This window comes from Equus asinus, unplaced genomic scaffold, assembly GCF_041296235.1.
Source record: "Equus asinus isolate D_3611 breed Donkey unplaced genomic scaffold, EquAss-T2T_v2 contig_197, whole genome shotgun sequence".
NCBI lineage: Eukaryota > Metazoa > Chordata > Mammalia > Perissodactyla > Equidae > Equus > Equus asinus.
In genome coordinates, this window is record NW_027224846.1 from 905336 (window position 1) to 927748 (window position 22413).

The 22413-nt window shown below is 36.2% G+C and overlaps 1 long non-coding RNA gene across 1 annotated transcript; it reads right to left on the reverse strand.

The window, feature by feature from the left end:
* Window positions 1-771: 771 nt before the first annotated feature.
* On the reverse strand, window positions 772-12034 carry LOC123276144 (uncharacterized). The gene is made up of 3 exons (XR_011500389.1): window positions 11915-12034; window positions 11644-11796; window positions 772-6220 (listed from the first exon to the last, which is right to left on the reverse strand). It is a non-coding gene; the product is annotated as an uncharacterized lncRNA (long non-coding RNA).
* Window positions 12035-22413: the final 10379 nt, after the last annotated feature.

Consider the following 22413-nt stretch of genomic DNA (forward strand, 5'->3'; position numbering starts at 1 on the left):
AACTGAATGAGGACTTTTCTGGCCACTGATACAGACGTATATACTAGTCAGGTGTCCAGGTGGGTGGACACTTTATGATAATTTATAGGATTTTTGCCTTACCTGCTGATGAGAATCTTTGGTTAAGATGCAACTTCATTGAAAGACTTTGAATGACCGTGGATCTAGTGTCTTCAGAGGATCTCCTTGGGCTATTTGTATGGTTGGGCTTGGGATGGCACACCCTAACTATGGAGAAAGTCTAGTGGCTGCCCAGATCAAACAGTAATGTAATGCTTGTAGTGAAAGCTGCTGTTGGAGCAGTGTGACAGTGGAGAGCAACAGAGTTCCAGGATGAATGTCAACTGTTCATCCAGCAGGTGTTTCATTTTCATTTACAAAGCAATAACCAAAAATAATTTTTGTCAACCTAATATAATGGTTCATGTCAATGTCTGCTTCTGAGAACGACCAGAAATAATATTTCAAGAATTCCTAAGCATTTCATTTCAAAGTTTTATGTTTAGAGTAATTCCTTGGAACAATTTTTAGGTATTATAATTTTTTTTTTTGATGAGGAAGATTGGCCCTGAGATAAATCTGTTGTCAATCTTCCTCTTTCTGCTTGAGGAATATGTCTTTGAACCAACCTCTATGCCAGTTTTCTTCTTTTTTTTGTATGTGGGATGCTTCCACAGCATGGCTTGATGAGCAGTGTTAGGTCATGCCTGGGATCTGAACCCATGAACCCTGGGCCGCTGAAATGCAGTGTGCGAACTTAACCATTATGTGACCAGGCTGGTCCCTATAAAATATTTTTCAAAGATAGTTGTGTTTACCTATGCTCAAAAGAGGGAAAATATCATTAAAATGAGTAGGCCTGCATAAATATATAGAGGTAGGTAATCTTTGTAGATGCTTTTACTGTGTAACCTAGATCCTAAAATCTAAGGAAGAGATGTAGAGAAAATAAAAAGTGCAAGGGAGATATATGAGTAATGAATTGTCTTAACTTTTATTTGATTATTTTCATTTACAGTTCTGGCACTGACACTTTTTTTAAAAAAAGATTTTCATTTTATGTAAAGATTGAACTTCAATAAAATAACTTAAAAAACATTTACATATACATCACTAAATCTCCATAAAATATACAATACTTTTGATACAGCTAGAGGCTAGAATGACTTTGAAGGAAACGATAAATATTCATAATTTTTGAGAGATATCCCATATGTCACGTGTAGGAATAAATATTTATATTGAATTTGCCAAGACATGTGAAGTGTTAAACACTATGTAACATGCACCTAGAAATTAAAATATATATTTTGAAAACATTTTAAAAGCATAAAATTGTGTTTTGATTTAATCTAGATGTACATTAGCGCTTCTAAATAGAAATTTGAACATTTATTACAAATAAGAGATACTATAACATCAAGTGAGATATAGTCCAAAAGCCGCTAGGAACCAGTTTGGACATGTAGAATATAAATTTCTACTTTGGCTAGAGTTAAATCTCATCTTTTTTAACCTTCAAATAAGATGGAATGATGTTAAATTTGCTAACATTTTAAAACTTTACAAAATACTGGTTTTTATTTTTGAGTACTTGTAAGCTGTATTTCTTTTTCTCATTTATACTGATGTGACAAAATCAAACACATGAACTTAACTGTCTAAAATAAAAATCTGAATATTACTGCTAAATGAAAGTAAGTATTTAACATTCCAAAGACCAAATCACTCAAGTGCAACAGACTGTTTTATACATACAAAGTAAAGTTTTATAGGAATTACATTGTTTTACACTCACAAGCAAATTATGAGGATAAAATTCATGTACTTCTGAACGTCATTAATACTCTTAGGAACTATCTTTCTGATGTATATAGGCAGACAAAAATTTCCTTCTCTAGGAGATAATATATAAGAGAGTTGGTAGCAGTTAGCTGTTTGGCATTTTAAAATGATTACCCTTTCTAGAAAATAGTAGCAATACTGCTCACCCAGAAGAACTGAATGTACTGATAATTGATACGCTGCTACAACCTAAATCACTTCATCAAATTAGCTTAACATTACTGTACATGAGGCTAAGACAACTGATAGAAAAGGACAGAAAATAGGATATTAACGTTAATCCAGAGAACACCTCTGAGTCTTTTATAGGCAGCAGCTACACATGAGCTGTAAATTTTATCCACAATTTAATATGTTTTGCTATAAAGCACAAATTATGAATTCTCTGCTCCTGACCTGTTATGTCATTCTTTTATTCATAGTTAGTGCAAAGGTCTGATATTGGTAATTTAAAACTTGTCCCAATAACTGTATAAATCTGAGTTGTTATGTGCTTAGTATAATTTAAGATTTTATAACTAGGAGAATGGTAAAAAAAAAAATCTGATTATAACAAAACATCTCATTAATTTTATTGTTCTTAATTACTATGCCAATGAAATAAAATCAAAAGAATCCTCCCACTCCCCTCACTGTATTACAGTATTTAATGACACTGATAAAGTTTATAAATTGAGACTCTCTTAGATAACATATGGATAGTATTTTCTAGACTGTCCTCCCCCAGGATCTGTGGATTATTAGAATACATTTCAATTTTACTTTCTGTGTAAAAGCAAAAGGGTAAGTTGTCAACTTACATTTTTCCTCTTCATTCTTCCTCTGGATAACTGATTTTGAAATTATAGTAAACAATTTATAAATTCTTTGCTTTAATGGATTTACCATTTTAGAGTGAATAACTTAAAAAATAATGTTTAGACATATACTAAAATCTGGTTCAGTGGTAAAATAAAATTGTGAAAAAGCACTTGATAGCATTACTCTCATAGCATTTTGCATCAGGGAACTAACTACCGCATATGACTGGGAAGAAAATTCAAATGGAAATACTATATTTTAAGTCTAATTTTAATTTAGATCTTTAGATACATATTAAAAATCATGTCTTGGATAATTATTGACTAAGGTGCAACAATCAAAATTATTAGGAATGTTTATATTGAAGAAAAATATTAATACCAAATGTGTAAAACCTATCTGACATCACATTCAGCCTCATGTGTTCAGATGCAGATGAAATGCTATATTCTCTTAAGTCTAGTGCAGATCTCATCAGCCATCCAGGCTAAGCCTCAATAGGGGTGATGACCTCCTTCACTAAATTTCCCTAAAACATAATATACCTCTGTTGAATCTGCAGCATGTTTAGAAGGAAACCTATAATTTCAGTGAAAAGCATGATGCTTAATGTGCTTTAATATGGTAAGTCAAATATAACACATATAAACAAATCGCCCTATAAAATATATATTTGATGATGTTTCGGAATGAAAACGGAATGTTTTCAAGTTGATAGTGGTAGCCAAAGACTGAGAACTTAAAAGGTGCGTAATATAAAAAAGCCTGCAAAATTCAAACATTCAATTTTTAATGTACTATAAATGTTCACTGAATCTAAAAATAATACCCTAATTTTATAAGGTGCCTTTTCAAGTAGTTATTTGTTTTTAAAAAATTATAAATAATTCTTATAACTATGCCTCTCTGTCTTGTACTTCAAAGATATGGAATGTTATCTATCTTTATCATCATATAAATAACAAATAGTCCTTTAAAGAAGCTGAGGAGAATGGGGAGGGGAACTGGGGCTGATTTTCCCTGTTATGTGCATTTATGGATGGAAAGTTGCAAACACCATCTGCTTATGTCGGGGAGAACAGGCCATGTTCTGCTTTAGGACATAATAAGGGTCGAGTTGCTCCTTTAATAAAGTTACTGTGCATTCAGCCCAGCTGAGTATATAAGCATATAGTTAAGGCTATATATACAATAAAGAGAAGAATTGAGGCAATTACTTGGATAAATCAGAAACATAAATTTTTAAAGAGGGCACTTTATTGGTCTAAATATTTTTTCTCCCCATCATATTCTGATTTTACCACACAGTAGCTTGTTTTCCACTTCACTTGATCTGTGAGAAATATTACACAGATAAGCAATTTCTTACGGGGTAAGAAATATCAATAGAATAATAATTTTCTCCATTAAATCTCATCTGCTTTTCTGGGAAAAATTAATATTACTATTCCCTTATAAATCAATTGTCAAAGCACCTAATTGAAGGAAAAAATAATATTTTTTATTACATGACATGACCAAAGGGAGAAAACTTTTTTGGCTGAAGGATTTTTAGGCCAGTAAAGTGACCGTTTAAACACGTATCATACCCCTGGATGCTGAGAGAATGAACCTTCTTGGCTACATTCTCAGCTTTGATAACTGTGATAGGAACAAGCCAGACTTTAAGAGAAGAACAAAACATCTTGGAGACTGGCAGAAACACATTGAATTTAGAGACAGCCACCTTTTCATTCCAAAAAGTACCTTATTTAATGTTTAGAGCCATGTTAACATGCACCAAACTTATATGTTCCTAACTGGCCACAGGTGAGTCATTCATATTTTCACTGGAACTAATAAGTAATTTATGAATAATTTTGTACATACTATATAATTATTAATATAAGAGCAAAAATTAGAGTTCCTTGATGAATGAGCATAAAAACCAATGAACACTTTGAAAAGACATTGTAGGCATGTGGTAAGTCAACATTTCTTAAAGTTATGTGCTGTATGAGAACCAGCAATCTGTTCCAATAGATAATCCCAATTTTTAGACAAGAAGGAAAAAATCCAAGCCAACCATGAGAAAAAAGGAGACACTCTCAGACAAATCTATGTATCTTTTTTTTTTTTTTTTTTTTGGTAAATTGTCAGGGAAAACAAGACAGGGTGTGCAAAAATAAAAACTGGTTTATGTTCTTAGAGTAAAAAAAGACAAAGTACTATTAGGTAATAAAATGTGACAATTCCATTAGGAAGAGTTAATAAGAAAAAAATAAGTCCCACTCTTTAATTGAACAAACATCAATAACAGCAGGATTATTTCTGTCACTGATTTTCTTCCTTTTTTGTTTGAGAAATTTGATTAAAAGAGGGGGGGAAAAATAGTCTGCTAGCAGCTATTTAACACAAATGAAGGCACAAATAGGACTCCAGAGTTGACGATTGCAGGTGTGGTGAATATCAGGTGATTCTGGCATGAACAAAAACTGACCCTGAAGTACAGTTGAAGATGTAGCTCTATTTTGTGTTGAAGTTGCATACCTAAGTGACTGACTCGATCAGGGGTCCAGAAAAATCTTCTCTTTCTTACTTTCTAGTAATAAAATATACTTATCAAAACTTGTTAGCTTATCTGTGCAAATGTATACTTATCACTGCTGCAAAAAAATATGTATGAAAATAAACCCTAAAAGACCTGCTTTTCATAATGTTCAAAATAGCCTGTACATAGTCAGTTTCTGAAGAACTCTCAAGAGCTGAATTGGAGAGAGAAACCAAATATGGAATCCAAAGGAGATAAGGACAGCTGTGCCCTTGTAGGAGGCACTTTCGAATCTGTTGATGAAAGCTTAAAGGGAATTTACTTTCTAATAGCTGATCACAGATAAGCTACTTGTCCTTAGGAAAATTTAGGGCCAATAGGCCATGTTTTGACAGAAAACACCCTCGGATCATATCCCAGAATCCTTCTTTATAAGTATATCATACATATTATGATTTGGCTAGATCAGCACTGACTCAACTGCCACTAATAATTATATATGGTCTTAGGAAAAAAGGATACCACTGAAGTCACTGGATACAGTATTCATTTTAGACTACCTCAGGAAGGAATTGCACATATTTGCTCAATAATTATTAGTTTAAAATCTCCATAAATATTTTTTTACATTTCTGCTTGTGAAAAAAACAATGTCATCATGGTTGTATCTTCCTCCTAATCAAATATTCTAGAATATGAAGTCATTCCAAACTAGACTGTGGAAAGAACCAGATTAGAAGCAGGGCAGTGAGGTCATCCATTGCTGCTCTTCTCCCCCAAGTTTGTTTAAATGACTAAATATATCAGCAGCTGAAATTTATTCTACATCAGAAGCATCGTTGTCAGAAAGATGATAGTTACTTCCCTTCACCCGAATATATTCAATATATCTCCCTTCATCAGAATCTGAAGCGCCACATGTACATAGCCTGTTGTCAAAGAGTGATTCAATTTCCTCTAATTTTTTCCCTTTGGTCTCAGGAAGACAGCCATAGATGAAAAGGAGTCCCACGGCAGCGAATCCAGCATAAAGGAAGAAGGCTCCTGCAATGGAAAATAATATGTATGTATAAATACACATAGATATACTTGGTCTATATAAATATGGTCTATATATAGAGAGAGAGAGGGGCCTAGGTTAGAAACAGTCCTTGATTTTGACTTTCCTTTCTGGTCAGTCATGCATAACTGTGGTATGAAATGGAACCAAAAATTACTGCCAGCCTGGTTTACTCTAATTGTTCTAATCCTGTGAATATAATGTAATTTGCCTTTCTAAACTTGTAAGGCCAAACTCAAGAAGAATGACAGACCAGGTTCAGATGTAATTTCTGCTTTGCAGTCTTTTCTCATGTGGCTGGATAGAGATAACTTTTCTCTATGTGCTTTCACAGCACTTTGCTGAGGCCTCCTATCATAATAACCAAGAAATATTATAATTATGTGCATGTATTATTTGTCTTGTCTACTAGACTGGAGGCACTTTGAGGGAGAAATTTCTTTCTCATTTATCTAGTATTTCCAGAACCCACATACAATGATGACACTGCTGAACTCATGACTCACTGGAGTACATGGCAACTCTATTCTTCTGGTCTCTCATTCCAAAAGTCTGATAGTCAACCTTGACTTTTCTCTCACTCTCCTGCCCAGTATCCAATATGCTGGTTAGTCCTGTTGGATCTGCCTTCAAATATAATCTGAAGATGACCACTTCTCCTCATTCCGCTGATGTCTGTGATCTGACAGCCATCCTCCCTCATCTGCACTGCTGCAGGAGTCTCCCAACTAGTCTCCTTGGTCCTTCTCTTAGATCCTTATAGTCGTCCTCTTATTCTTTTGGTGCAGAGCACTTATCACCATCTGACATACTATAAAGCTTACTAATTTGTTTTATTTTCCTCCTCTAGAATGTAAGCTCCATGAGGTCAGAGAATTTTGTTCTGCTGTAAGACTATGCATGTCAATGCAGCACAACCACAAAGACATAATTACTACCTGGTTGTGTTTCCCAAGTGTCAATTCAGCAAGCCAAGATGGATGAGATATATGAGTATGTGACTTGAGCATGTTCTTACATATTTCCAAGATGGCCTTTCCTTTTATAGTCCAATTCCCAATTTAAATATAAGAACCTATGCTTTCACTTTCGATGGATGGAAACAACTAACTACAACGGAGTCCTTGCCTAATTTTAGGCCTTTGGTCCAGACCATCCTGTATATGAGATGGGGGAAGGAAGATGACAAACTAATGGGACAAAGGCTGGAGAAAGGATATCAGATTAGGAGTTGGAAAATCTGGATTTCAAATTTGCTATGTGACTTCTAAATAGTCACTTAACCTCTTCTCTGGCCCTCAGTTTCCTGATTCAGCAAAATAAGATGGTTTCTCAGCTATGATTTAAGTTTATAATTCTATAAATTTTACAGCCCAAATCAGGACCAGGTTTTGGAGAGATGGTTATGAGATGCTTGAGAGAGAGACATCCTCTTCTGTTTCAGTAGCAAAAGTGGTCTTAAGGGCAGAGTCTATGGCTTGTTTGTCTGTGGGTTCCCTAGTACAGAGCCTGACACACTGGAGCGTCTAGAGAATGAATGTGCTCTTGTTGACTGCCAGATGGAATATATTGAGTAACAGATCTGAAATAAAGGGCTAAACTAGACAACATAAAGCTTGACTTTCAAATATGTCTTTAAGATGAATAGCATAGCAATTAAAGAACTGAATTAACATTTCTCAGTTCTGCTGAATCATTACAGAATAGGAAAGACATTATTAAGACTACATTCTTAAAGACATACGTATAAATAACCATTTCAGGAATATACACAGAAACATTTCTTGGGAAGGCTCAAGGAAAACTACAGAGGAAAAATGCTGCTCAATTGGCCACCCAAAAGAATCTGCTCTCTGGAATGAGGAGCCGCGAGAAAACAGAAGGGAAATAGAGATAAATTATGAGAAATTAGAAAAAATATTAAAGAGTTGACTAAATCAAGACATAGTTTGTTAGATTAAGTCATCAGAAGCCATACAATCTTAAGGAGCTGGACTTGTATAAATCAAATTCTCTTTAATAAAAACACAACTCTATTTACAAATATAGGTCTCATTTATTTGATTGTTTGGTTCACATTGAATACTTACTACAAACATACATTTTTTTATGTCTTATACTTGGTAAATAACCAAAAAATAATACTAGGTAATCTGGGATGCGTGGCTGAGTGTTACAGTGAAAGGAAGGCACCATGGCTCTGTAGAGTCTGACAATCACAAAGCAACCCAGGCTGAATCCTTGGGCAGTTTCTTAAATTCTCTTGACCTTAGTTTCCTGATTTAATGGAGAAAATAATTCCTGCCTTGCCAAACTGCAAGAATAAAATAATGTATGTTACATGCCTATTAGAATTTGGATGTTAGCTGCTCAAAAAAGTGATAGACAGAATAATCAAATTCTACTAAATGAGTAGGGAACACAACAGATGCTTTCAGAGATAGAGTGGAACAAGGTTGGTATGAACAATAAATTGGGAATGTTTTCATCAAAAAGGTGATACTGACAAGCTAGCTTTTGGAGAATGTGGGAGTTTCAAGAAAAAAATGAAAGGAGATGAAGTCCTGTGATCTGTTTACAGATAAGCAAAGTTGTGGAGGTAAGAACAGAATTGGAATCTTTAGCAGAGAGGAACAAAGAAAGGATCATAATCATGATGATGAGAAACAGAAAAAAAAAAGTGCAACTGGTATAACATTTTAGACTAAACCAGGCTGCTAAACTCCAAAATCTCTAACAGAGCAAACCTAGTTTGGCTTTATAAAATGTAGTATTGAGGAAATATTCATCACAATTCACAATTTAGGAAGAGAGGCATGATCAGAAGTAACAAATCAAATCTGTTAGTGCTAAACTCGTACAGTTAAAACCAACTAGATGGGTTAGGAAGATTCTTGAATGCCGTGCAGCTTCTTGCTTGTGACCCAGATTCCCAAGCCAAATAACATCAGGGAAATTCTATTAAAATACAAGACCTTTTATTAAATCTGAGGAATCTAAAGCAAGCAAACGCCAAAGCTAAGTGGGCTTCTCTGGTGAGACCTGTGGTTAAGCCACAGAGGTGTGGGCAGGCCCGGAGGCTGTGACCTACTGCATGTAATGGGCAGGTCAATTATGTAACTCACTTTCTTAATTATTCCCCCCTCAGAATGAAAATGGAAAAAATGTCAGGATTGTTAAACAGTGCAGATACTCCTCAGCTTTATTCGGAAGGAAATAAATCTTATTAGAGTCCTACATTAAGTTTCAGATTAAGACAGGTATTTAATTGAATTATGCAAAATGAGGAATCAAAGACCACGTTTGATTGAATTTCAATACCTCAACCCAGGAACTTTGATCTAATGCTCTCCAAAGGATCACTTTAGTCACACATGCTATACATAAAATGGTATACTGGTGACAGTTTAATGATAATTTTTAGTAATATTACAAAACATTACTGGATGGGGTCCAAGGCAGACCTGTCTAAGCAGTATAGTTTATGAAGGAATCAAAATCTGAGGTCTTACAAAACAAAAAAAGAAGGAAATAGAAAGACATGGATATTTCCAGAGAAATACATCATTGTGGTGTATATTCATAAATTAGGAATAGAAACATATACCTTACATAAATCAGTAACATGTAGATTAAAATGTACATCAAAAAAAAACAGGGAAAAAATGAACCTGAACTGAAATATTGTTCCAGTACTAGAAAGCAGTAGACCTAATGGACTGACCGGTGCACTTACATGATAGAAGCTTGGCTTAGTAACAAAGCAAAAAGCTTCTTCTAATGGGATATTTTTGAAAGAAGTCTGGCTAGGCCCTATTTAAATTTTACTTCTGTTGCCTCATGTTTTTCTGGCAGTATAAATTCAAGAAAGAGGAGCTTTGCTATCAGAAGTCTTACCAAGTAGACTATTATTTGGTCTATGAATTTCTATAAAAAATGCTTCCTCAGGATGTTAGTCTATATTTAGGTCTTAAATGTGTTCTCAGGAATCAGCAAATATGGGTAAATATTTATTGTGCTCATACTCATGGTGTCAGGAAGATAACTTTATGAATTTATGTAAAAATTTTAATTGCCAAGTGGGATAAAGCTGAACATACTGAATATATATCCAGTTTAAAATGCCAGTGCATTTCCTTTCCAAGAAAATAAGTATTTCTAAATGTTCTAAATGGTGGTTGGGAGAGAGAAGAGTTTATAAAGATAATACTCAGTAGATAAATAGTATTAAATAAAAGTAAATACCAATTCAGCATGTTCAGAAGAGAGGAGGAATAAATTTTTATAATGTTTCCTTTATTCATCACTCATCTACAAAATTCATCTGCATGTGTATTCATTTGACAAACACTTCTGAGTGCTTATCAAGTGAATGGCACACCCTGGAAGGCACTGGGAATTTAATGGTGAACAAGGTGTAGTACTTGCCTGAGCTCATGGGACTTATGGTCCAGCAGTAAGGGGAGAGGGGCTGACAAACGAACCTGTTACTGCAAAAAGGAATAATGAGTGCTTAGCTCATGGGTGGGGTGAGATGAAGGGAGGTGAGTCATAGGGGAGGGGATCAGAGGATGGCCTAAGCAGCAGGCATTCCATATACAGCATAGAGGCTTAGGGAGTTAGAGTGAAAACCTCATATTTCATCAATTTAGAATCCAATCACAATCTATAAACTTATACAGACAATGAAGAAATCATCTTGCTAAAAAAAGAAAGACATTTCATTTTGGTAAAAATGGACTTGAAGTACCTTCCCAAAGTTTTTTCCTAATTCAGCCACTTCCCAATATTGTTTTCTTTGAGTTATGGCCTCCACACCTTTTCACTTGAACCCTTCTGTTATGTTTACAGTTTTGGCAGTGGTAAGTGCCATTCTCAGTGGACACTGAAATGCACATGCCGTGGCCTGAATGGCGTAGATGATACAGTGGAAGGCATAACTCCCAGCACGACATTTAGGGGAGCTACTTTCAGCCCTACCCAGATTCTGCTCTTGGACACGACTCCATCCCTGTCGTGGGACATCTTCAAGCATTAGCCCTAGACTTCCTGCCTACCTCTTTCTACCATTCTCTGTTGTTTGTGCTTCTTCATTAAACTAACAGCTCTGCTGTGAAGATTTCCAACTGGGGAGATAGCTGGGAAATGTTTGGGTTGGGAGAGTGGGTGGGTGGGTGAAGGCTATGAAGCGCTGAGGGACAAGAAGCAATGCTGCTCAGGAAGGGAGAATTCCTCTTCTTTTTTTCCAGGTCCATTCCAAGGACTTTGGGGAACAAGAAAGCCACACAGAGATATTTATAACAGCAAAAATATAACCATCTAGTCTTTTCAATCACAAATGATAGCATATCTAAAAACAGTAGGAAAAATAAAAATGAAACTATAGCTGGAAAAAATACTCTCTTACCATAGTATGTGAGATACTCTGCTGTGTGTAAAAATGTCAATGAAACCAGAACATTGAAAATCCAGTTTATTCCAGATGAACATGCATTTCCTGTACTTCTTGCCCAAAGGGGATATATTTCAGAATTCACAGTCCAAGGCATTGGTCCCATTCCTGAGAAATACAAAATTAAAAATTTCAGTAAAGTAGTATGTAAGGAATTTTAAAAAGAGTAGCTTGTCTCCTGTAAAAAGAGACAATTTAATTAACACAACAATAGCCTTTGGTTTACCAGGTGCGAAGAAAACAAGATATAAAATAAGGCCCAGAAGTGCAGTCCAGGAGTATGGAGTAGGGCAGAAATTGTAAGCCCAGAATACTTCTTCTGTTTTGAATTTGGTTTCATTTCCACACCTGAAAAATAATGCAATATAAATATTAACTTAGTGTTTTAGGGTATAGTTGCAGAAATTCAATGTGATCATTTAGGATGTATTTGGAAGTTCCTTAATATCATTAAGGAAAAGGGTCCAAGATGTTTTTCTTGAAAAAGAAAGTTAAGATTTAAATATACAGTATTAAATATGCAAGCTCACATAGAACTTTTTAGAGCTGAATATAATTCAAGAGCAACACAAAGAAATACATTGTACATACAACTCAATAGAAAAAAACCTGATTAAAAAATGGGCAGAGGCTCTGAATAGATTTTTTTTAAAAGATTGGCACCTGAGTTAACATTTGTTGCCAATCTTCTTTTTCTTCTTCTTCTTCTCCCCGAAGCCCTCCCAGTACATAGCTCTATATTCTAGTTGTTGAATAGACATTTTTCAAAAGAAGACACACAGATTGCCAATAGGCACATGAAAAAGTGCTCCACATCACTAATCATCAGGGAAATGCAAATCAAAACCACAATGAGAAATCACTTCACATATTTTAGACTGGCTAGCATCAAAAAGAGAAGAGATAAGTGTTGAGAAGGATGTGGAGAAAAGGGAACCCTTGTGCACTGTTGGTGGAAATGTAAATTGGTTCAGCCTCCGTGGAAAACAGAATGGAGGTCCCTCAAAAAATTTAAAATAGAACTACCATCTGATCCAGCAATTTTACTTATATTTACCCAAAGAAAACAAGAACACTAACTTAAAAAGATATCTACTCTCATGTTCATTGTGGCATTATTTACAATAGTGAAGACACGGAATCAACCTAACTGTCCATCAGTGGATGAATGGATAAAGAAAAATGTATATATACACAATGGAATATTATTCAGCCTTAAAAAAGGAAATCTTGCCATTTGAGACAACAGAGACAGACCTTGAGAGCGTTATGCTAAGCGAAATAAGTCTGGCCAAGAAAGATAAATAAGGTATGATCTCACTTGAATGTGTGATTTTGTTTAAAATAACAAAACAAGCTTACAGATACAGAGAACAGGTTGTTCATTATGGGAAGAGGGTTGGGGGGGCGGGGTGGTGGTGGGGTGAAATGGGTCAAAAGGCCCAAACTTCCAGTTATAGAAAAAATAAGTCCTGAGGATTTAATATACAGCATGGTGACTATAGTTAATAATATTGTATTGCATATTTGAAAGTTGCTAAGAGAGTAAATCTTAAAAGTTCCCATCGTAAGAAAAAAAAATCTGTATATATGGTGACAGATGTTAGCTAGACTTATTGTGGTGATCATTTCACAATATATCCAAATATTAAATCATGTTGTACACCTGAAACTAATATCATGTTATATGCCAATTCTCAAAATATATATTGTGTTTCATAGCATTTTTCATACAAGTCCGACACGATTTCCAGTTAGTCCTTGAAAGCTGCAGTAACACTTTTAGACCACTGAGAGTCAGTATGTTGTAGAAAGACTAGATTTTGCAGTCAGGACAAGACTCAAATTTCAGAACCAGCTTTTTCTTATCTGTAAAATAGGGATAATGCCTTACAAGTAATGTTAAGGATTAGAAGGGTCCTGTAAAGAGGTGATAGGGTAGATGAGGGCAGAGAACAATGCTTATATCTTATTCCAGCCAACCCTTTCCTTTTCTGCTGTGCATCCTTGCTTACTTCTCTATCAGTCACTCCTTGCTGTTTGCCTCCTAGTTCGACGGTGGAGCAAAGTCTTCTATGGTCTTAGATGGATTGTCAGGTTGAACTTCCAATTCTTTACCTTAATTGAAATCTGAATTGCACCTCAAGATACACTCAGCCTCAAAAACATTCTTATCCCTTCTTGTTATTTTAGACTGTTGTTCTGCCTCCAGCAACCTCTGTTTTTGAACCTTGACATCCAAGCCCTATCCTTATTGCTGTGTCTATGACCTCCATCACAACACCCTACCTGTCTTGATGATTTGGGTGCCTGGTCAGTCATCTTCTCCACCCGCTCTCATCCTTTGCCACATTCATCGATTTTTACTTCTAGCCCATCTAATACCGTGGCTTGATACTTCCTCATTTAACCTCTGAAAACGCAGACAGGGCACTTCATAATTTGCTTGATCTGAAACTATTTTACTTTAAGTTCTCAAACACAGAGTATTCCTTTTCTGATTACAAGCACTTTATTTCCTCATTTCTGATAACTTGCTCCACACCCAAATCACAGTGTTTAGATTCTAAACTCCTCTCAGTATTCATTCACCTCATCGCTCAGCTAAGTCCATGCCAATACTGTCTTCTCTCACCTCTAGAATCCATCTTTCTTTCCTCCATCCTTGTCTGCCATTCTCACCATTTCAGTTCCTAACCCTGTGCAGCACCATTAACTTCCTTCAATAACCACTTTTCAGAAGCTGGGCAAAACTGTGAAACCATGCTGCTGGGTTCTATGAAAAGTTCATGCTATTTCTTCTCAGTTGGGTCCCTAATTATGCTTCTTTATTTTTATCCCTTATGGTCTTCTCTACTGAATTCTTGGCTTATAGCAGAGTAGGCATTCAATAAATTTTGTCAACTATTGCCTCAATTAATTAAAATATTTCTTACTGTCCTCTAGCCTTGAATCTTTCCCTCTGCTTTCTAGGTACTAAGACCTTGGCTCCTTTCAATTTGAATGCCCTCACTTTTTCTCTACTGAACCTTTACTTTTCTATATTTTCTTTCATCTTTTCTCCTACCTCCAATGGTAACATGTCTCTTGCCCTTTCTAAGGACTGCCATTCCCGCATCTCATTCTCCTGCATCTCATTCTCCTGCTGTCTCCTCTGGGGTCATGTTCTATCAGTAGTCTGTTCTCTTTCTGCCATCTTTAGTTCCTTCCTACTAGACCCTTCTTTTTACAACACAAAAGATCACTTCTACTCGAATGTTCAACCCCTCTCATATTACTACTACTAGCTTGTTTGAAATTACAGACAAATTTATCCTAGTGAGCTCTACATCCTCACTACCCACTCTTTCTCCACAGCCCTGCTCCCCTATCCAGCCAGATGCCAGCTGACTCTTACTCAGGCTGTTTTCCGAATCTGCTCACCCAAAAGTCCTCAATGACCTCCTGATCCCCAAATTCATTTATCTTGCCTTAATTTTGAGGCTCTGATGACTCTGTGGTGGTTGATCTTGCTGACAACCCTCCTTCTCCCTCCCCTTTACTTTTAGATCTATATCTTCGCCTTATCTCACTGACATATATATCTTCATTGCCTTTTCAAAATGCCTCTTCCTCCCCTCAACTCTAAATATAGCTGTTCTCTAAGGCTCTATTCCGGGGTTTATACCCTCTCTCTCAATCATCTCATCTAATTTTAGGGCTTTTCAATCTCCACGTGGATGCTGAAAGGTTATTCTAGCCTCGACCTTTTTCTCAAGCTCCATTGCTGGAACTTAGGTATCTGCTGTGCATCCACAGCTAGATATCCTGCTGTGGCCTGAGCACAGTATGGCTGCAAGGGAATGCCATGTCTTCTCCAGGAGGTGGGAGTTGGGCTGTTCTGGGTTCAAATCATGACTCTATCCCTTATTAGCTGTGCTCATTCATTCAAAAATTTAGATAATGAGTGCTTTTTATGTGTCAGACATTAGTGATATAGCTCTGAACAAAATAACCACCGTCTGCATTTGTGCAAACTAGAGTTTAGGGGCACAGGTGCAGTCCTGTTTCCTGATCTGTAAAACAGGGCAAAAGACCATTATCACAGGCTGTTGGGAAATTAAATGTGAAAATGCATACTGAGTGCTTAGCACACTGCCTGGCATGTAGTGAGTATATGCACAGTAAGTATTACTTTACTAGTGCCTCTCATGACATTTCTGTTTGAGTTAACACCTCCATTCCTTGACTGGAAATTGATTAAAATCTTGGAGTTATCTTCAATCTTTTCTTATCCATCTCTTTTTTTAAAGTTTATTTGCTTTATTGAGCTAAGATTGGTTTATAACATTTTGTACATTTCAGGTGTACATCATTATATTTTAAATTCTGTTTAGACTACATCATGTTCACCACCCAAAGTCTAATTACCATCCATCACTGTACACATGTGCCCTTTTACTCCTTTGCCCTTCCCCCTCCCCTCTTTGCCTTCTAGTAACTACCAATCTAATCTCTGTATCTATGTCTATGTTTCTTCTTGTTGTTTTTACCTTCCACTTATGAGTGAAATCATATGGTATTTGTATTTCTCCCTCTGACTTATTTCGCTTAGCATAATACCCTCAAGGTCCATCCATGTTGTCACAAATGCCAAGGTTTCATCATTTTTTATGGCTGAGTAGTATTCCATTGTGTGTATATATCCCCCTCATCTTCTTTATCCATTTATCCATTGATGGAAACTTGGGTTGTTTCCATGTCTTGGCTATTGTGAATAATGCTGCAATCTTTTTGACTTAGTGTTTTCATGTTCTTTGGATAAATACCCAGAAGTGGGATAGTTGGATCATATGGTAGTTATATTATTAATTTTTTGAGGAATCTCTATACTGTTTTCCATAGTGGCTGCACAAGTTTACACTCCCACCAGCAGTGTCTGAGGGTTCTCTTTTCTCCACATCCTCTCCAAAACTTATTTCCTGTCTTAATGATTATAGCCATTCTGAATGGCGTCAGATGACAATAGCTCATTGCAGTTTTGATTTGCATTTTCATGTGCCTGTTGGCCATGTGTATATCTTTGGAAAAATGTTCAGATCCTTTGTCCATTTTCTAATTGGGTTATTTTTGTTGTTGTTGTTGAGTTGTATGAGTTCTTTATGTATTTTGGATATTAACCCCTTAACAGATATATGATTTCCAAGTATCTTCTCCCAATTGTTAGGTTGTTTTTTCTTTTTCTTTCTTTTTTTTTTTTGAGGAAGATTAGCCCTGAGCTAACTTCTGCTGCTAATCCTCCTCTTTTTGCTGAGGCAGACTGGCCCTAGGCTAACATCCGTGCCCATCTTCCTCTACCTAGCATGGCTTGCTAAGTGGTGCCTTGTCTGCACGCAGGATCCAAACCAGCGAATCCCCGGCTGCTGAAGCGGAACGTGTGAACTTAACCACTGCACCAATGGGCCAGCCCCTGGTTTTTCATTTTGTTGGTGGTTTCCTTTGCTGTGGTGAAGCTTTTTAGTTTGGTGTAGTCCTACTTGTTTATTTTTACATTCATTTCCCTTGCCTCGGGGGAGTCATTGTATTCAAAAAGATACTGCTAAGACCAATGTTGAAGAGTTTATTGCTTATGTTTTCTTCTAGGAGTTTTATGGTTTCAGAATTTACATTCAAGTCTTTAATCTATTTTGAGTTAATTTTTGTGTACAGTGTAAGATAATGATTTTTTTCTTTTGCATGTGACTGTCTAGTTTTCCCGACACCATTTATTGAACAGACTTTAACTTCTCCATTGTAAGTTCTTGGCTCCTTTGTTGAAAATTAGCTGTCCATAGATGTGTGGGTTTATTTCTGGGCTCTTGATTCTATTCCATTGAGCTGTGTGTCTGTTTTTGTGCCAGTGCCATGCTGTTTTGATTACAATAGCTTTGTAGTATATTTTGAAATCAGGGAGTGTAATACTTCCAGCTTTGTTCTTTTTTCTCAGGATTGCTTTGGCTATTCAGGGTCTTTTGTTGTTCTATATCATATAATTTGGGGATTCCTTGTTCTATTTCTGTGAAAAATGTCATTGGGAAATTTTGATAGGGATTGAACTGAATCTGTAGATTGCTTTAGGTACATTTTAACTATGTTAATTCTTCCCATCCATGAACATGGAATATCTTTCCATTTATTTGTGTGTCTTCTTTGAACAATGTTTTATAGTTTTCAGTGTATAGGTCTTTCAACTTTTTGGTTAAGTTTATTCCTAGGTATTTTATATTTTTGCCATTGTAAATGGGATTGTATTCTTAATTTCTCCTTCTCCTATTTCATTGTGTTACAGAAAGGCAAGTGATTCTTGTATGTATATTTTGTATCCTGCATCGTTACTGTATTCGTTTATTATTTATAATAGTTTTTTTGTTGGATTCTTTAGAGTTTTCCATACATAAAATCCATCTGCAAATAGTGACAGTTTTACTTCTTCCTTTTCAATTTGAATCTCTTTATTTCTTTTTCTTTCCTGACTCCTCTGGCAAGGACTTTCAATACTGTGTTAAATAAGAGTGGTGAAAATGGGCATCCTTGTCTTGTTCCTGTTCTTAGAGGGAAAGATTTCAGTTTTTCACCATTGAGTATGATGTTACCTGTGGGTTTGCTATATATGGCATTTATTATATTGAGATACTTTCCTTCTATGCCCATTTTATTCAGTTTTTAAAAATTATAAATGGATGCTCTGTCTTGTTGAATGCTTTCTCTGAATCTGAGATGATCATGTGATTTTTATTCTTCATTTTGTTAATGTGGTGTATCACACTGATTGAATTGCAGATGTTGCACCATCCATGCACCCCTGGAATAAATCCCAATTGATCATGGTGTATGATCCTTTTAATGTATTGTTGTATTTGATTTGCTAGTATTTTGTTGAGGATTTTTGCATCTATGTTCATCAGTAATATTGGCTTATAATTTTCTTTTTTTGTGTGTTGTCCCTGTCTGGTTTTGGTGTCAGTGTAATGTTGGCCTCATAGAATGAGTTAGGAAGCGTCCCCTCCTCTTCAATTTACTGGAAGAGTTTGAGAAGGATAGGTATTGAGTCTTCTTTGAATGTTTGGTAGAATTCACTGGGGCTTTTGTTTTTTAGGCGATTTTTCATTACTGTTTTGATCTCCTTACTAGTGATTGGTCTATTCAGATTATCTATTTCTTCTTGATTCAGTTTTGGAAGGTTGTATGATTCTAGGAATTTATCTATTTCTTCTAGATTATCCAATTTGTTGGTGTATAGCTTTTCTTAGTATTCTCTTATAGTCCTTTGTATTTCTGTGGTGTCCATTGTAATCTGTCCTCTTTCGTTTCTGATTTTATTTGTTTGAGCCTTCTCTCTTTTTTTCTTGGTGAGTCTAGCTAAAGGTTTGTCAATTTTGTTTATCTTTTCAGAGAACCAGCTCTTAGTTTAATTGATTTTTTCCACTATTTTTTTAGTCTCTATTGTATTTATTTCTGCTTTAATTTTTATTATTTCCTTCCTCCTGCTGATTTTGGGCTTCATTTGTTCTCCTTTTTCTAGTTCCTTGAAGCGCACTGATAGATTGTTTGAGAAAAATCTTGTTTTTTGAGGTAGGCCTGTATTGCTGTAAACTTCCTTCTTAGTACTGCTTTTACCATATCCCATAAATTTTGGTATGTCATATTTTCATTTTCATTTGTCTCCAGGTATTTTTTGATTTCTCCTTTAATTTCTTCATTGATCAATAGTTGTTCATTAACATTGTGTTTAATCTCCACATATCTCTGGCTTTTCCAGTTTTCTTCTTGTAGTTGTTTTCTAGTTTCATACCATTATGGTCAGAAAAGTTGTTTGGTATTATTTGAATCTTCTTAAATTTTTTGAGACTTGTTTTGTGGCCTAAGATGTGATCTACTCTGGAGAATGTCCCATGTGCATCTGAAAAGAATGTGTATTCTGGAGGCTGGCCCAGTGGCATAGTGGTTAAGTTCGTGTGCTCTGCTTCAGTGGCCCGGGGTTTGCCAGTTCAGATGCTCAGTGCAGACCTACACACTGCCCATCAAGTCATGCTGTGGCGGTATCCCACATAGAAGCACTAGAAGGACTTACAACTAGGATATACAACTATGTACTGGGACTTTGGGGAGAAAAAAAAGAAGAGGAAGATTGGCAACAGATGTTAGCTCAGCGCCAATCTTCCTCACCAAAAAAAAGAATGTGTATTCTGCAGTTCTTGGATGGAATGTTCTGTATATATCTACTAAGTCCATCTGGTCTAATGTGTCACTTAAGGCCAATGTTTCCTTATTGATCTTCTGTTTGGATGATCTATTCATTGATGTAAGTGGAATGTTAAAGTTCCCTACTATTATTTTGTTACTGTCATTTTCTCCTTTTATGTCTGTTAAAGATTGCTTTATGTATATAGGTGCTCCTATGTTGGGTAAATAGATATTTACAAGTTTTATGTCCTCTTGTTGGAATTGCTTCCTTTATCATTATGTTATGCCCTTTGTCTCCTGTTCTCGTTTTAAAATCTATTATGTCTGATATAAGTATTGCCACTCCAGCTTTCTTTTTGTTTCCATTTGCTTGGAGTATCATTTTCCCTCCCTTTACTTTCAGTCTGTGAGTGTCTTTAGATCCAAAGTGTGTGTCTTGCATGCAGCATGTATAGGGGCCTTCTTTTTTTTATCGATTTAGCCACCCTTAGTCTTGTTATTGGAGCACTTAGTCCATTGACATTTAAAGTAGCTATTGATAAGTATGTACTTATTGCCATTTTGTTACTTTTTTCTGGATGTTTTTGTAGTTCTTCTCTGTTCCTTTCTTCTTCTCTTGTTCTCTCATGATTTGATGGCCTTCTTTAGTGTTACGTTTGGGTTCCTTTCTCTTTATTTTGTATGTATTATTATAGGTTTTTGGTTTGTGATTATCACAAGGTTCGTATATAATAATCTATGTAAATAATAATCTATATTGTTTATGGTCTCTTAGTTTGACTTCTTACTAAAAGCCCTACACTTTTATCCTCCCCTGACATTTCATGTTTTTTATATCCTATTTTACTTATTTTATTTTTGTGTATCCCCTATCTTCTTATCATGGAATTAGATAATTTTAGTACTTCTGTCTTTTGACCTTCATACTAGCTTTATAGGTGGTTGATCCACTACCTTTACTGTATATTTGCCTTTACCAGTGATTTTTTTCTTTGATAACTTTCTTATTCCTATTTGTGGTCTTTTCTATTCCATTTAAATAAGTCCCTTTGACATTTCTTGTAAGGCCACTTTAGTGGTGATAAACTCCTGTAGTTTTTTCTTGTCTGGAAAACTCTTTCTTTCTCCTTCCATGATATGAATGATAACCTTGACAGGTAAAGTATTCTTGACTGTAGGTTTTTTCCTTTCAGCACTTTGACTATATCATGCCACTCCCTTCTAGCTTGTAAGGTTTCTGCTGAGAAGTCAGCTGATAGCCTTATGGGGTTTCCTTTGTATGTAACTTGTTGCCTTTCTCTTGCAGCTTTTAGGATTCTCTCTTTAATTCCTGACATTTTAATTATAATGCGTCTTGGCGTGGACCTCTTTGGCTTCACCTTGTGTGGTGCTCTTTGCACTTCCTGTACCTGGATGTCTATTTCCTTCCTTATGTTAGGGAAGTTTTCAACTATTTTTTCTTCAACTGGGTTCTCTGCCCCTTGTGTCTCTCTTCTCCTTCTGTGAAACCTATAATATGGATGTTAGTATGCTTGATGTTGTCCCAGAGGTCCCTTAGACTGTCCTCATTCTTTTAAATTCTTTTGTCTGTTCAGCTTGGGTGATTTTCTCTACTCTTTCATCCAGATCGTGGATCCTTCTTCTGTGTCATCTACTCTGCTATTGATTCTCTCTACTGAATTTCTCATTTCCATTATTGTATTCTTCTGTTCTCAATGGTTCTTTTTTATATCTTCCAATTCTTTGTCAAAGTTCTGTGTTCATCTCTTCTTCTCCCAAGATCAGGGAGTATCCTTATGACTACTAGTTTGTACTCTTTGTGAGGTAGATTGTTTATTTCTGTTTTCTTTAATTCTTTTTCTGAGGGTTTGTCCTATTCCCTTAGTTGGAACATATTTCTTTGTCTCCTCATTTTGCCTACTTCTCTGTAGTTATATCTATGTATTAAGTAGCTCAGCTGCATCTCCTGATCTTGGAAATGTGGCCTTATGTAAGAGATGCTTTATGGGGCCTGGCAATGTGCTCCTCTCTCATCACCTGTGCCAGATGTTTCCTTGTGTGGGCTATGTGTGCCCTTCTGTTGTGGTGGAGTTGCTACTGCTACGGGCGCATGGGTAGGTTAGGCTGGCCCCCAAGCTGGCTGGTTGTAAGGCTCAGCTGGGTGTGGCTGCTGCAGTGACTTTATTGCATGGGGCAAGCCCTGGCATGGCTGGCTGTAAAGTCTAATAGCATACAACGACTGCTATTTTGCTGTTAAGTGAGTCAGGCCCCCACTGTGGCTGGTTGCTAGGCTCAGGGGTTCACAATTGCTATAGGCTTTCAGTGTGGCTTCCTGTAGTGCGCGGCCATTGTCAGCTCTCTCAGGAGTGTAGATGGGTAGAGCTGGCTCCAGGTGTGGCAGTGTACAATCATTTCAGGTGTTGGAATGTGGGGCAGATCCTCTATGTAGCTGTTTGCAATGGCCAGCAGCACAAGTCAGCTGTGGGCCCATGTGCCCCACCAACACAGGCCTGCACACACACC